Raw genomic sequence first — 16316 nt, forward strand, 5'->3', positions numbered from 1 at the left:
GGTGGAGGCATTACACACACACACACACACACACACACACACACACACACACACACACTTAGACACAAGGAATCTAGGTTGAGTTGAATCAGAAGAGATGACATCCATAAAAAAATGAAATAAAATTAAGGGGTGAGGCAGGAAAATATTGGTAGGAGAAAGGGAGAAATGGAATGGGGCAGACTATCACTCATAAAAGAGATAAGAAAAATCTTTTCCAATGCAGGAAAAAAGGGAGAAGGTGAGAGGGGAAAAGTGAAGCTTACTCTCTTCACATATGGCTTAAGGAGGGAATAACATGCTCACTAAACTTGGTATGAAAATCTATCTTACACTACAGGAAAGTAGGGGACAAGGGAACAAGTGGGGTGAGGGGGATGATAGAATGAAGGGCAAATGGGAGAAGACAGTAACTAGAAGTAAACACTTTTGGGAAGGGACAAGGTCAAATGAGAGAATAGAAAAAAGGAGGGACCGGTTAGGATGGAGGACGACATAGTTAGTCTTACACAACAAGACTATTATGGAAGTCTTTTGCAAAATGACATATATAGGTTGTATTGAATTGCTTGCTTTCTCAGTGGGGATGGGTGAGGAGGGAGAGAAGTTGGAATTCAAAGTATTAGAAAAGAATATTGAGAATTATTATTGCATATAACTAGGAAATAAGAAATACAGGTAATGGGGTATAGAAATATATCTTGCCCTACAAGAAAAGAGACAAGATGGGGATAAGGGAAAGGTGGGGTGTGATAGAAGGGAGCGCACATTGAGGAATGGAGTAATTAGAATACAAGGTGTTATAGGGGATGGGAGGGGAGAGATGGGGAGAAAAATTAGAATTCAAAATTTGGTGGAAATGCACGTCGAAAATCTAAAAATAAATAAATAAAACTATTTTTAAAAATTTTTAAAAAGAAATTTAACCTCTTAGTGCTAACAGAGAGTAAGCACTGACCTGCGTTGCTCAGGGAGTTTCTTCACTCTATTCTAATGAACTCATAGGCCTATAACCTATCCCTTTTTTTCTTCATTATGTTAGTTTTTAATAAGAATATCAAGATTAATGAAATTCAGTTCCCTCAGTAGTATCTCTATTCTTTGGTCATTGAACAGTTAAATACCAATAACTAAATTAACGTTACAGTTGATCAAAAAGTCATCATGTGATCCTTGGCATACTTTACCCATTTTCCACAATTCTTCCATTGTCACTGTTAAGTATTTATTAAGTTCCTACTATGTGTCAAGCATTGTGCTAAGGATAAAGGGATACACTATGGAAATATAAATACAAAGATGCAAAACATTATTTATTAAGTACCTACTATGTTTCAGGCACTATATTAAACTCTAGGGATACAAGGAAAGGTTTAAGGAAAAAGCCCCCACCCTACTTTTCTGAAACAACATTTTAATTACTGAGCATATTAATGTATATTCTGATCATCCTGCTCATGGAAAGTAATAGGTCCATTTTATTTTTTCCCATTCAAATTACATTCAGTAGTGTCATATTCAGTTCAGGGTGCAATATGTTTTATTTATTTATTTGAAGTTTTCGACATTAATTTTCACAAAATTTTGAGTGTCAAATTTTCTCCCCATCTCTCCCCTCTCCCCACCCCAAAACGCCAAGCATTCTAATTAGTCCTATCACCAATCTGCCCTCCCTTCTAACATCCATCCCTTTCCTTATCCCCAACTTCTCTTTTGCCCTGAAGGGCAAGATAAATTTCTATACCCTATTACCTGTATTTCTTGTTTCCCAATTGTATGCAAGAACAATATTCAATAATTGTTACTAAAAGTTTGAGTTCAAACTTCTCCTTCCTCCCTCCCCACTCATCTCCATTGGGAAAGCAAGCATTTCAGTATAGGCTATGTATGTGTAGTTTTGCAAATGATTTCCCTAACAGTCATGTTGTGTAAGGCTATCTTTATTTCCCTCTATGCTATCCTGCCCCCCTTTCTTCTGTTCTCTCTATTGATCTTGTCCCTCCCCAAGAGTGTTGACTTCTAATTGCTCCTTCCTCCCATTACCCTCCCTTCCATCACCTCCCCCATCCTGCCTGTCCCCTTCTTACCCACTTTCTTGTATTGTAAGATAGATTTTCATACCAAAATGAGTATGTATTTTATTCCTTCCATAAGGGAGCTTCATGTTTTCCCTCTCACCTCCCCCCTGTTCTCCTCCATTGAAAAGTCTTTTTCTTGCAAGCTTTATGAGAGATAATTTGTTCCATTCCATTTCTCCCTTTCTCCTCCCAATATATTCTTCTCTCACCCCTTAATTTCATTTTTTTAGATATGAATCCTTCCTATTCAACTCACCCTGTGCTCTCTGTCTCTATGTCTCTCTCTTTCTCTCTCTGCAACTCTCTCTATGTGTGTGTGTGTGTGCGTGTAATCCTACCAACTACCCAGATACTGAAAAAAGTTTCAAGAGTTACAAGTATTGTCTTTCCATGTAGGAATGGAAGCAGTTCAACTTTAGTAAGTCCCTTATGATTTTTCTTTCCTCTTTACCTTTTCATGCTTCTTTTGAATCTTGTGTTTGAAAGTCAAATTTTCTTTTCAGCTCTGCCCTTTTCATCAAGAATGCTCGAAAGTCCACCATTTCATTGAAAGATCACTTTTTCCCCTGAAGTATTATACTCAGTTTTGCTGGGTAGGTGATTCTTGGTTTTAGTCCTAGTTCCTTGGACTTCTGGAATATCATATTCCATGACCTTAAATCCCTTAATGTAGAAGCTGCTAGATCTTGTTTTATCCTGATTGTATTTCCACAATACTTGCATTGTTTCTTTCTAGCTGCTTGCAATATTTTCTCCTTGACCAGGGAACTCTGGAATTTGGCCACAATATTCGTAGGACTTTGTCTTTTTGGATCTCTTTCAGGAGGTGATGGTTGGATTCTTTCAATAATTATTTTGCCCTCTTGTTCTAGAATGTCAGGGCTGTTTTCCTTGACACTTTCATCAAAGATGATGTCTAAGCTCTTTTTTTGCTCATGGCTTTCCAGTAGTCCCATAATTTTTAAATTGTCTCTCCTGTATGTATTTTCCAGGTCAGTTGTTTTTCCAATCAGAAATTTCACATTATCTTCCATTTTTTTCATTCTTTTGCTTTTGTTTTGGAAATTCTTGGTTTCTCATAAAGTCAATAACCTCCATTTGTTCCATTCTAATTTTTAAAGATCTATTTTCTTCAGTGAGCTTTTGAATATCCTTTTCCATTTGGCTAATTCTCCTCTTTAAAGCATTCTTCTCTTTATTGGCTTTTTGAACCTCTTTTGTCAAATGACTTAGCCTATTTTTCAAGGTGTTATTTTCTTCAGCATTTTTTTTGTTCTCTTTAGCAAGTTGTTGACTCGCTTTTCATGACTTTCTTGCATCTCTCTCATTTCTCTTCCCAATTTTTCCTCCACCTCTCTTACTTGATTTTCAAAATCTTTTTGAGCTCTTTCCATGGACTGAGACCACTGAATATCTATTTTGGATGTTTGGCATACAGAAGCCTTTATTTTTATGCCTTTCCCTGGTGTTGTTCTTCCTCTTCCTCTTCCTGGTTTTTCTTCCTCTTCCAAAAGGATGGGAGGAGATATCTGTTCATCAAGAAAGTAATCTTCTATATTCTCATTTTTTCCCTTTTTGGAGCATTTTTCCAACCAGTTAGTTTACTTTTGAGTCCTTTGTGAAGAGTAGGGTATACTCTGGGGATCTGTAAAATCTCAGCTCCTCCAAGGTGTCAAAATCAAGAGTGTACAATAGTCTGGCAGTAACCAGAAACTTTTGTGCCCAGAATCTGTGAGTAGTAGAGTTTCCTCTCCACAGCCACCTGGCCTCCAGTTCTACAAAGCCAGTGCTGGGGGCTGAGATTCAGATAAGCTGCTCAATTCCCCCAGGAGCATTAGGTGGGGGCAGGGCTGCTACACAGGGCTTAGGTAAGGATCCACTGCTCAGTTCTCCAAAGGGTTTTATGATCCAATAATGGATGAGGGCTGCTGTGGGAGGTGCTGCCACCTGATGTGCCCTCTGCCACCACTGCCTGAGGCTGAAGCTATGGGAAAACCCTGTTCCCTTCTCTGCCAGTTGAAAAAATCCTCTCACTAACATTTGGCACCTGTGGGTTGAGGGATCTGTAAACCACCGGTACTACTGCTGGAGATTTCGCCCCTGAGGCCTGCTTGGGTCCTCCTCTGGGCTCGTGCCACGTGGCCAAAGCTGGGCTAAGCTCTGCTCTGTCTGTGGTGCAACAAATCTTTTGCATCGGCCTTTCAAGTCACCCTGGGCTGGAAATCTCCACTCTGTTGTTCTGTGGCTTGTGCTGCTCTAGAATTTGTTGAGAGTCTTTCATTAGTAATTTTATGGGCTGTGGGGCAAGAACTAGTGTATGTGCATCTTTCTACTCCAGAATCTTGACTCCACCCCCCTCAGGTTGCAATATTTCAGAAAAGAAAATCATGACAAGCAATTCCACTCTACATAGGGATTGGTCCAAATCTTTTCATCTCTAAATTTCCCATAGTAGTCAGTCCTTCACCCTTTCAAAGTAGAGACTCACTTCATACTTCACAAAAAATATGAAGTCCAGACCAGCTTGACCAGGGCAGACCACACCAGCACAACCATCACAGACCAGCACAGAACAGCAGGGACAGGACACAGAACAGGATTCAGGGTGCCCCTGGTAGCAGTTCCCAGATTCCTCAACCAACAAATGTTACAGACAACTTCAAAGGTCAGTGGGAGGGCTCCAGCAGCTGCCATTTTTGGAGCCCTCAACCAAGAGCCCCTGGGGGAATTGAAGGGATGAACTAATCTCAGCCCTGAGTGGCAGCCCTGAGAGACCTCCACCTAAACCCCATGGGGGAATTAAGCCACTGATCTGAGTTCCACCCAGGGGTGAGGATGAGAACTGGAGTTGGAGGTAGAGATGTTTGTGGTGAGGAAATTCAATTGCATATTCTGGGCAGAAAAGTTTTTGGTTGCTCCCAGATCAGTGAGAAGGTCAGGAGAGGAGTAAACACCTCTCCCTTGATTGTGCCTCCTTGGAGGAACTGAGAACTTACAGGTCTCCAGAAGGTACCCTCCTCTCGACAAAGGTCTCAAAAGTCAAGTAACTGGCTGGGAAAATGCCCAAAAAGGGAGAAGAAATAGGCCTATAGAAGGATACTTTATTGTTCAACAGGTAGAAATTGTTACTTACTTTGAAAAGGGGAGGTTTCAGTTGGGTGATGAAGTCAGAAGCAAGATTGCAAAGGATTTATAAAAGAGAAAAAGTGAAGATACTGGGTGTAGATGACTTTCTCAAAAAGATTAGTTAGCAAGGGGAGCACATATGTAGGATGATAACTAGTGGGGTTGGTGGGATCAAGTGAGAATATTTTTTTTAAGTTTAGGGATGACATGACCTTGTGAAATGAGCCTGCAAGGACAGAGACAGAGATTAAACAAATATAATGACATCTGAGGTATTATGCTGGAGAAGATAGGGGGAGATAGGACCAAAGGTGGATACAGTGGGGTTTACTTTGATAAAGACAAAGGCCATCTCTTGAGTAAGACCAGAGTGAAGAAAGAAGTAGTCAAGAAATATATGTCAAACATATGAAATGAGAAAAATGGGGAGTTCTCAGATAATAAATTCATATTTTTATGGACCTCTTTCACCAACTGAGTTAGCCAATTTTTAAAGGTGTTACGTTCTTCAGTATTCTTTGGGTCTCCTTTAGCAAGCTGTTGACTCACTTTTCATTATTTTCTTGCATCACTTCTATTCTCTTCCCTATTTTTCCTCCACCTCTCTTACTTGATTTTCAAAATCCTTTTTAAACACTTCCATGGCCTGAGACTATTGCATATTTATTTTGGAGGCTTTGTGCACAGAAGTCTTGACTTCCTCTGATATTATGCTTTGTTCTTCCTCATCCAAAAGGATGAAAGAAAATACCTGTTCTAATTCATCAGTCTCACTATGTCACTACCGTTTCCAATAAACTCCAGTGCCTCTCTATTACTTCTAGGACCAAATATAAACTCCTTTATTTAGCACTGAAAGTTCTTCATAAATTGATCCCTCCCCTTCTTTCCAGTATTCATTCTTACACTTTACTAATCTTCATATACCCTGTGATCCAATTGCACTGGTCAACTTGCTCTTCCTTGAAAATAATACTCCAGCTCTCCAAACTTGCCTCGGCAGCCACCACAGGTACATCAGCAGCAGCATGTCCCAACAGAAGTTCTCTGCTCCCAGGCATGGCTCTTTGGGTTTCCTGCCTCCAAAGAGAAGCAACAGGAACCAGGGGAAGGTTAAGAGCTTCCCCAAAGATGACCCCTCCAAGCCCATCCATCTGACTGCCTTTCTGGGCTACAAGGCAGACATGACCCATATTATTTGAGAGTTGGACAGGCTTGGATCAAAGGTCAATAAGAAGGAAGTAGTCGAGGCTGTGACGATCGTGGAGATGCCCCCCACAGTCATTGTGGGCATCGTGGGCTATGTACAAACCCCACGAGGCCTGCGGAGCTTTAAAACCATCTTTGCTGAGCACATCAGTGATGAGTGTGAGGCGGTTCTATAAGAATTGGCATGAGTCCAAGAAGAAGGCCTTCACCAAGTATTACAAAAAGTGGTAAGATGAGGATGGCAAAAAGCAGCTGGAGAAAGACTTGAGCAGCATGAAGAAGTACTGCTAGGTGATCCGTGTCATTGCCCGCACCCAGATGTGCCTGCTCCCTCTGAGGCAGAAGAAGTCCCACCTGATGAAGATCCAGGTGAATGGCAGTAGTGTGGCAGAGAAACTGGACCGGGCCCGTGAGAAGCTGGAGCAGCAGGTGCCCATGTCCACCGTGTTTGGGCAAGACAAGATGATTGATGACGTTGGGATAATGAAGGGCAAGGGTTACAAAGGTGTCACTAGCTGCTGGCATACCAAGAAACTGCCCCAAAAGATCCACCGAGGACTGCATAAGGTGGCATGTATTGGAGCATGGCATCCCGCCCGGATAACCTTCTCTGTGGCTTGAGCTGGTCAGGAGGGCTACCACCATCGCACTGAGATCAACAAAAAGATCTACAAGATTGGCCAGGGCTACAAGATCAAGGATGGCAAACTGATCAAAAACAATGCATCCACAGATTATGATCAGTCTCACAAGAGCATCAATCCTCTGGGAGGCTTTATCCACTACAGTGAAGTGACCAATGACTTTATCGTGCTGAAAGACTGTGTCGTTGGGACCAAGAAGTGTGTCCTCACCCTGCGAAAATCTCTGCTGGTACAGACCAAACATCCCACCCTAGAGAAGACTGACCTGAAGTTTATTGACACCACATCCAAATTTGGACACAGTCTGCTCCAAACTGTGGAGGAGAAAAAAGCTTTCATGCGACCACTCAAAAAGGACCGAGTCGCAAAAGAAGAAGCTGCCTGATATTTCCAGACCAATTTGGAGCTGGTGGATTCTCAATAAATTTTTCACAATTAAAAAAAAGACAAAAAGGAAAATAATATTCCATATTCCTGAATTTGAGTTTGCTGTCCCTCAAACCTAGAATGTTCTGCCTGCTCATATTTCTGTTAGTTTATCTGGTTCCCTTCAAGAATCACCTCGAATCCCACCTTTTACAGGAGACTTTTTCAGGTTCTACCAGTTGCTACTGTCTTCCTCTCTGAGGCTTTCTTCCATATATTCTGTTTATATCTTTCATGTACCTAATTATTTATGTGTTCTCTCCTCGATTATACTCTAATTGCCTCGAGAAAAAGGGCTAATTTTTTGACTTTCTTTGTATTTCTAGCACTTGGCATAGCACCTAGCATATAACAATGAATAAATAAATATTTCTTAACTTATAGAGGTAAATCAGAATAGTGAAGAAACTCAAAATCATACCACAAAAGAAAGTTTTAGTCTGCCCAACTATATATGTATTTTGCATACTTATTTCTGGATTTCACAATTTGGAAAGAAATTCATAAAACTGATCATCATACAGAAAAAAACATATAAAGACCAGAAAAATCATACTATATGAAAATCATTTGAAAGAACGGGGGATATATAGGCTGGGAAAAATAAAAATAAATAGTTATTTTCAATTATGCAAAGAGCTACATGTCAAAAAAGAATATACTGGTTTCCTTTTTCTATAGGACAGAACCAAAAGCCTTGGGTCTAATGAGGGAAGTGGAAGGGGATTTAGCAGAAACCACTTTGGGCCTTGGAAGCATCTGTGGTAGCAACAGTAGCTACAGGAGTTCTCAACTCAGAAATAATAAGGAGATCTAGTAAATGGTCAGAAGAAGATTACAACAGACCCTGGTAGCAGCATTGGGCAGAACTAGGTACTGTTTAGCAACTCTGTTGTACATACCCAGATTCAGTTCACAGTTCTGGAAAATAAAGGAGGGCTTGCAAGGGATCAAGGATCCTGGGGGTAACTTCATGGCACAGAGGAACTCTAGCACTTGTGACTTAAACTGAGCAAGGGTTCTTCCTAAGTAAAAATGAGAGCACAGATCAGGAGAACAGTGACCACATCCTTCCCAGGATCATGCCATTTTGGAAGCACCAGTAGCTTACAAATTCCCAAATCTAGTTGTAAAAATAGTAAGTACACTTTTTTTAAAAGCCTTAAGTTTCTGACAGATTCCACACCACCACTTCCTCCAAGGTGAGCAGCTTCCAACTTTAAAATGAAGTTCAAACTCAAGAAATACACTGGGAAAATGAGTAAACCACCACAACAAAAATCTGACCATAAAAACCTACTATAAGGACAGAGAAAAACAAGACACAAACTCAAAAGACAACGACATCAAAACAGGTACAAGCAGAGCCTCAAAGAAAAATGAAAATTGGGCAAAAACTCAAAAAGAATTCCTGAAAGAGCTAAAGAAGAGCAAAAATGATTTTTAAGTCAAATAAGAGAAACAGAAAACAGAATGCATTAGAAACCAGAAGGCAATAAGATCTAGCAAAAAGCACACTTGAGGGGGCAGAGCCAAGATAACAGAGTAGAAGGATGAACCTACTGTAGCTCCCCCACCCAAAGCCTATAAAATACCTGTAAAATGACTCTAAGCAAATTCTAGATCAGGAGAAGCCACAAAATGACAAAGTGAAAGAGATTTCCAGCCTAAAGCAACCTGAAAGGCCAACAGGAAAGGTCTATCTCACCAGGCTCAGAGCAGAGTGAAATCCACCCTTGGCCACGTGGCTCAGCAGGGACAGGACTGGAGAAGGCTTCAGGGTGCAAAATCATAGGCAGTGACCACAGTTTCCAGATTACTCAACCCATGAACACCAAAGACAGCTTCAAAGGTCAATGAGAAAGCTCTTTCACCTGGGCGAGAAGTGATGGGGTCCAGCCCTAGCCCCAGCCCCAGGGAGGAAGAAGTCACTACAGCAGTGTCTTCTTTTGGAACCCTCAGCCTAAAGACCCTGGGGAAATCAAGCAGCTGATGTGAACCTCATTCCCAAGTGGTGATCCTGCGGTGAGGAGGAGTACTGGCGTGGTGAACCTGGAGGCAGTTGTGGAGAGGGAACCTTATTCAGAGAACCCGGGAAGAAAAGTTTGTGGTTGCAGAGCCCAGGAACTGAGAACTTACAAGTCCCTAAAATATACCCTTCACCTGACAAAGGACTCAAAAGTCAAGTAATTGCTGGGAAAATATCCAAAAAGGGGGGAAATAAATAAGGCTATAGAAGGTTACTTTCCTTGTGAACAGATATTTTCCTCCATTCTCTGAGAGGAGGAAGAACAAAGCAAATTATTATAGGAAGACATCAAAGTCAAGGCTTCTTCATCCAGAAACACATTTGAAAAGAAAGACATACATGAGTAAAAATAAGGGTCTGATGCAGAATCTATCATATTTCTACTGAAGTAACAAAGGCAGGTGTAGCAATCGTTACATCAGACAAAAACAAAAGCAAAAATAGACCTAACAAAAAGGAATAATCAGGGAAACAACACTGCTAAAAAAGAAAAAAAACAGTGAAATAAAATCAAAAATTTCTTACAAGTTTCTCTAACAAAATCACTATTTTTTCAAATATATAGGGAACTGAGTCAAATTTGGGATACTAATGCATTGTTGATGGAGTTGTGAAGTGATTCAGCCATTTGGGAGAACAATTTGGAACTATGGTCAGAAGGCTGTAAAATTACACATACCTTTTATCCTGGCAATACCACTATTAAATTTGTACCACGTGTAGATTAAAGAAAAAGGGAAAGGATCTATATGCACAAAAATAATTATAGCAGCTCTTTTTACAGTTTTCCAAAGAAATGGAAATTGAGGGGATGGGATGTTCATCAACTGGGGAATGACTGAACCAGTTGTGGTATATGATTGTGATGGAACAAGACTGTGTTATTATAGGAAATGGTGAACATGGATGTTTTCAGAAAACCCTGGGAGATCTTATGTGAAGTGATGCAAAATGAAGTAAGCAGAACCAAGAGAGTAATGTACACAGTGACAGCAATATTGCAGTGGTGATCAACTGCGTAATTATAGCTACTCTAATGATTCAAGACAATTCCAAAGGACTCATAATGAAAAATGTTCTCCATCTCCAGAGAGAGAACTTATCATCTCCAAATGCCAATTAAAGCATACTTCCAACTTTATTTTTCTTGCTTTTCTTTTTAATACGACTAATATGGCAATGTTTAGCATGACTTCACATGTATAATAAAATATTGTTTACCTTCTCAATGGGTGGGAAAGGGAAAGAATTGAAAATTGAAAAAAGATTCCATTAATATTAAAATAAAGTAAAATTATATTTCTTATTTTTTAACTTTTTTTAAAACTAGTCAGAACACAAAATTTGAATTAATTTATTGGAACACAGAATTAGAATTATTTTCTCCAGAGATCTATCGTATTTACATTATCCAGAGTTCTATTACCCTCCTTAACTTCTTTCTTGTTCATTTTGAGGTTAGATTTATCAGGTTCGGGAACGGGGAGGTTAAGGTCCCCCACTAGTATAATTTTGCTGCCTATTTCTTCCTATAACTCCCTAAACTTCTCCTCTCAGAATTGGGTGCTATACAACTTGGAGCATACATATTTAGTAATGAAATTGCTTCCTTTTCTATGGTGACTTTTATCAGGATGTACTTTCCTTCCTTATCTCTTTTAATTAGATCTATTTATGCTTTTGATTTGTCTGATATTAGGACTGCTACCCCTGCTTTTTTTGACAACAGCTGAAACACAGTATATTCTTCTTCAGTCTTTTACCTTTACCCTGTGTGTATACACCCACTTCAAATGTGGATCTTGCAAACAACATATTGCTGGATTATGGTTTTTAATCCATTCTGCTATCCATCTCCGTTTTATGGGAGAGTTCATCCCATTCACCTTCTTGGTTATGATTACTATCTGTGTCTTTCCTTCCATCACCTTTCCCCCTGATTACGCGTTCAGTTCTCCTTTCTCCTTTCCCCTCCACGCTAGAGTTTTAGTTTTTGACCACCACCTCCTGGACTCATCCCACCCTTCTTTCAGCCCCCTGCCTTTTAATCCCCTTTTCCCTTATTAATTCTTCCCTCTCTTTTAACCTTCCCTGCCTTTTCTTTCCCATTTCCCCTCCTATTGCCTATAGAACTAGTTGTATTTCTATACTTCACTGAGTTTGTTGTTCCCTCCTTGAATCTGATCAGATGAGAGTAACTCTCAAACAATGCTCATCTTCTTTACCTCTTTCTCTCTACTGTAATATATATTTTGAGCCCCTTCCTGTGAGGGAATTTACCTTTTTCTTATTCCTCTTCTTCACATATCCCATTACAATCCCTTCACACTCTTAAATCACATTTTTATCATGATATCATTTACTTCATACCACACCCACTATCTATGTATATCCCTCTCATATATCTTAATAAATGCACAATTCTCAAGATTAACAAGTATCATTTTCCCTTATAGGGATGTAAACAGTTTGCCCATATTGAGTAACAAGTTTTTTCCCCCTGTTTACCTTTTTATGCCTCTCGAGACTGTGTTTGAAGACTGAATTTTCTATTGAGTTGTGGCCTTTTCTTCAGGAATGTCTGGAAACCCCTTATTTCATTGAATGTCAATCTCCTTGCCTGAATTATCACACTCAACTTTGCTGGGTAATTAATCCTTGGTTGTAGTCTCAGCTTCTTTGCCTTATGGAACATCATATTCCAATTCCTTTGACGTTTTAATGCAGAAGCTGCAAGTTCCTGTGTGATCCTAACTGTAATTCCTCAATATCTGAATTGTTTCTTTCTGGCTCCCTAGAGTATTTTCTCCTTCACTTGATATTCTGTAATTTGGTAATGATATTCTTTGGTGTTTTTAGTTTGAGTTCTCTTTCAAGAGATAAACAGTGGATTCTTTCGGTGACTAGTTTGCCCTCTGGATAAAGGACTTCTGGGCAATTTTCCTTGATTATTTCTTGGATGATATTATCCTGGCTCTTTGTTTCATCATGACTTTCTGGGAGACCAATAATCCTTACATTTTTCTCTCCTGGATCTATTTTCCAAGTCACTTCTTTTTACAGCTAGATATTTTACATTTTCTTCTTTATTTTCATTCTTTAGATTCTGTTTGACTGATTCTTGATATCTCATAGAGTCATTTGCTTCTACTTGCCCAATTCTAATTTTCATCAAATTTCTATTTTAGTTAACTTTTTCAGCTCCTTTTCCATCTGTCCAATTGTTCCTTTTAAGGAGTTACTTTCTCCAGTTAAGTTTTGCACTCCCTTTTCCATTGTCCAATATCCTTTTAAATTCTTCTGTGGTTTCTTTTTTCATATTTTTAAAATCATTGGTCAGTTTTTCTTCTATTTCTCTAATTTGGGTTTTAAAATCTTCCCTGCGTTCTTCCAAGAAGGCTCTTTGTACTTCAGACCAGTTCATATCCCCTTCTGAAGTTTCAGATGGGAGTACAGTCTCAATACTGACATCTTTGGTGTTTATGTTTTGGTCCTTGTCCCCATAGAAAGATTCTATGGTCTTCTTGTTCTACTTTGCTTCTTACTCACGAAAATCACTCTTTTCCTGGCTTTTAAAGTGAATCTTGGCATCTGGAACACAGTGGGCTCTGTGTCACAGTTCTTGTGCTTAAACCTTGAGACTTTGTGTGTTGTGGCCCCTGGTTCTTTCAGCTAGAAGCTAAAATGCTGCAGCTTACCTGGTGCTGAGCTGACTGGTGTTGGAAAGCAGAGGCCAGGTAAAGTCTTTTTGAATTTATCCAGTTACCCTGGAGCTAGCTGCATTAAGTGTGGGGGAGGGGTGGTTTTCCCACAGGAGATCTCCTCTGCTGAGGTAGAACATAGGCAAGCTCTGCAGTTTGTGATCCTGTCTGTGCTAGTGTCTTCTCAATTGCCCTGGTGTGCTCAGGCACACCTGGGTTCCTGGTATTGGCCATTGCAGGCTTCACCCCTTTGGGGCTCAGAGTCTTCACCCAGTTTGCTGGAGTGGGGCTGCCTGGGATGAAAAGGGCTCTGCATTGGTCGCTTTCAGTCAAAGAAAGAGGGACTCTCCTTAGCAATTTTCCCAGTCTCATAGGCTAAGAGACTGTTTACCCCTTCTGCTACTCCCACTCTTCCAGGGTTTTTCCCAGGGACATATTCTCTGGGGTCTTCAAAGTCAACAAAGGTAGAGAGGTAGCAATTACTGATCACTCTGCCATCTGGCTCTGGGAATCAGAAATCTCAAGTAAAATTATTTTTATTCTTTAATTATTAATTTATTGATTGATTTTAAGTTTTAAGCATTCATTTCCACAAAATTTTGAGTTCCAAATTTTCTCCCCATCTCTCCAGACCCCCCACCTCAAAATGTCAAGGATTCTGATTACCCCTTGCACCAAACTACCCTCCCTTCTAACATCACTCCCTTCCCTTATTCCCATTTTCTCTTTTATCCTGTAGGGAAGATAAATTTTAATACCCCATTACCTATATTTCTTACTTCTTAGTTCTATGCAGGAACAATATTCAGCATTTGTTCCTAAAACTTTGAGCTCCAGCTTCTCTTCCTTCCTGCCTCCCCATGCATCCCTACTGACAAGGCAGGCAATTCAGTATATGTTATATAAGTGTATTTTTGCAAATGACTTTCATAATAGTCAGGTTGTGTAAGACTATATTTCCCTTCATCCTATTCTGCCTCTCATTTCTTGTATTCTCTCTTTTGACCTTGTCCCTCCCCAAGAGTGTTGACTTCTAATTGCTCCCTCCTCCCATTTTCCCTCCCTTCCATCACCCCTTCGTCCTGCTTATCCCCTTCTCCCCTACTTTCCTGTATTTTAAGATAAGTTTTCATACCAAATTAAGTATGCATTATATTCTTTCCTTGAGCCAAATGTGATGAGAGTAAGCTTCACTTTTTACTCTCACCTCTCTCCTTTTTCTCTCCATTGAAAAGACTTTTCCATGCCTCTTTTATGAGAGATAATTTGCCCCATTCCATTTCTCCCTTTTTTTCTCCCAATATATTCCTCTCTCACTCCTTAATTTTATTTTTAGTTATGATCCCTTCCTATTCAACTCACCCTGTGCTCTGTCTCTGTCTGTCTGTCTGTCTCTCCCTCTCTCTCTCTCTCTCTCTCTCTCTCTCTCTCTCTCTCTCTCTCTCTCTCTCTCTCTCTCTCTCTCATATACACATACATACATATGTGTTCATGTGTGTATAATCCCACCAACTAGCCAGACACTGAAAAAAGTTTCAAGAGTTGCAAATATAGTCTTAACATGTAGGAATGTACACAGTTCAACTTCAGTAAGTCCCTTATGATTTCTCTTTTCTGTTTACCTTTCATAATTTCTCTTAATTCTTGTGTTTGAAACTCAAATTTTCTTTTTAGCTCTGGTCTTTTCATCAGGAATGCTTGAAAGTTCTTTATTTCATTGAAAGACCATTATTCTCCTGAAGTATTATACTCAGTTTTGCTGGGTAAGTGATTCTTGGTTTTAGTCCTTGTTCCTCTGACTTCTGGTATATCATATTCCAAGCCCTTCGATCCCCTAATGTAGAAGATGTACATCTTGTGTTATCCTGATTGTACTTTCACAGTACTAAAATTGTTTCCTTCTAGCTCCTTGCAATATTTTCTCCTTGACCTGATAACTCTTAAATTTGGCTACAATGTTCCTGGGAGTTTCTCTTTTTGGATCTCTTTCTGGAGGTGATGGGTGGATTCTTTCAATATTTATTTTGCCTTCTGGATCTAGAATATCAGGGCAGTTTTTCTTGATAATTTCACAAAAGATGATGTCTAAGCTCTTTTTTGATCAAGGCTTTCAGGTAATCCCATAATTTCTAATTTGTCTCTCCTGAATCTATTTTCCAGGTCAGTTGTTTTTGCAGTGAGGTATTTCACATTATCTTCCATTTTTTTTCATTCTTTTGGTTTGGTTTTGTGAATTCTTGGTTTCTCATAAAGTCATTAGCCTCCATCTGTTCCATTCTAATTTTTAAAAAACTATTTTCTTCAGTGAGCTTTTGAACCTCCTTTTCCATTTGGCTATTTCTGCCTTTTAAAGCATTCTTCTCCTTAATGACTTTTTAAACCTCTTTTTTCAATTGAGTTAGCCTATTTTTAAAGGTATTATTTTCTTCAATATTTTTTGGGGTCTCCTTTAGTAAACGGTTGACTCGCTTTTCATGATTTTCTTGTATCTCTCTCCTTTTTCTTCCCAATTTTTCCTCCGCCTTTCTTACTTAATTTTCAAAATCTTTTTTAAGCTCTTCCATGGCCTGATACCATTGAATATTTATTTTATATGTTTGGGATACTGAATCCTTGACTTTTATGTCTTTCCCTGGTGGTAAGAATTGCTCTTCCTCATCTGAAAGGATGGGAGAAGATACCTGTTCACCAAGAAAGTAACCTTCTATTGTCTTATTTTTTCCCTTTTTTGGGGCATTTTTGCAACCAGTTACTTGAATTTTAGATCTTTTGTAAAGAATAGGGTATACTCCGGGGACCTGTAAGATCTCAGTTCCTCCAAGGTGGCACAATCAAGCCTGCACATTGATCTGGGAGCAACCAGAAACTTTTGTGGCCAGAATCTGCGAATAGTAGAATTTCCTCTCCACAACAGCCACACCTCCAGTTCCGCCATGCCGACTCTCAGGGCTGAGGTTCAGATTAGCTGCCCACTTCCCCCAGGGGCTTTATGATGAGGCTTCCAACAATGGATGTTGGCTGCTGCATGCCATGGGAGCTGCCACCTGGGGCCAGAGCTATGAGGGGGACTCTGTACCTTTCTCAACCAGCTGAAAAAGCCCTC

At 39.7% G+C, this 16316-nt stretch overlaps 1 protein-coding gene, 1 pseudogene and 1 gene segment (V, D, J or C); all 3 read left to right on the forward strand.

The window, feature by feature from the left end:
- The window catches only part of LOC140517968 (immunoglobulin alpha-2 heavy chain-like), a gene marked incomplete at its 5' end in the record, with an annotated part of 937512 nt that overhangs the window by 718476 nt on the left and 202720 nt on the right, over positions 1–16316 (forward strand). The window lies entirely within an intron of this gene.
- LOC140529449 (immunoglobulin heavy constant epsilon-like) overlaps positions 1–16316 on the forward strand; it is a 321603-nt gene that overhangs the window by 160660 nt on the left and 144627 nt on the right.
- LOC140517964 (large ribosomal subunit protein uL3 pseudogene) lies at positions 6157–7491 on the forward strand (annotated as a pseudogene).

The sequence above is a fragment of the Notamacropus eugenii genome, chromosome 1, assembly GCF_028372415.1.
Source record: "Notamacropus eugenii isolate mMacEug1 chromosome 1, mMacEug1.pri_v2, whole genome shotgun sequence".
In the NCBI taxonomy this organism is placed as follows: domain Eukaryota; kingdom Metazoa; phylum Chordata; class Mammalia; order Diprotodontia; family Macropodidae; genus Notamacropus; species Notamacropus eugenii.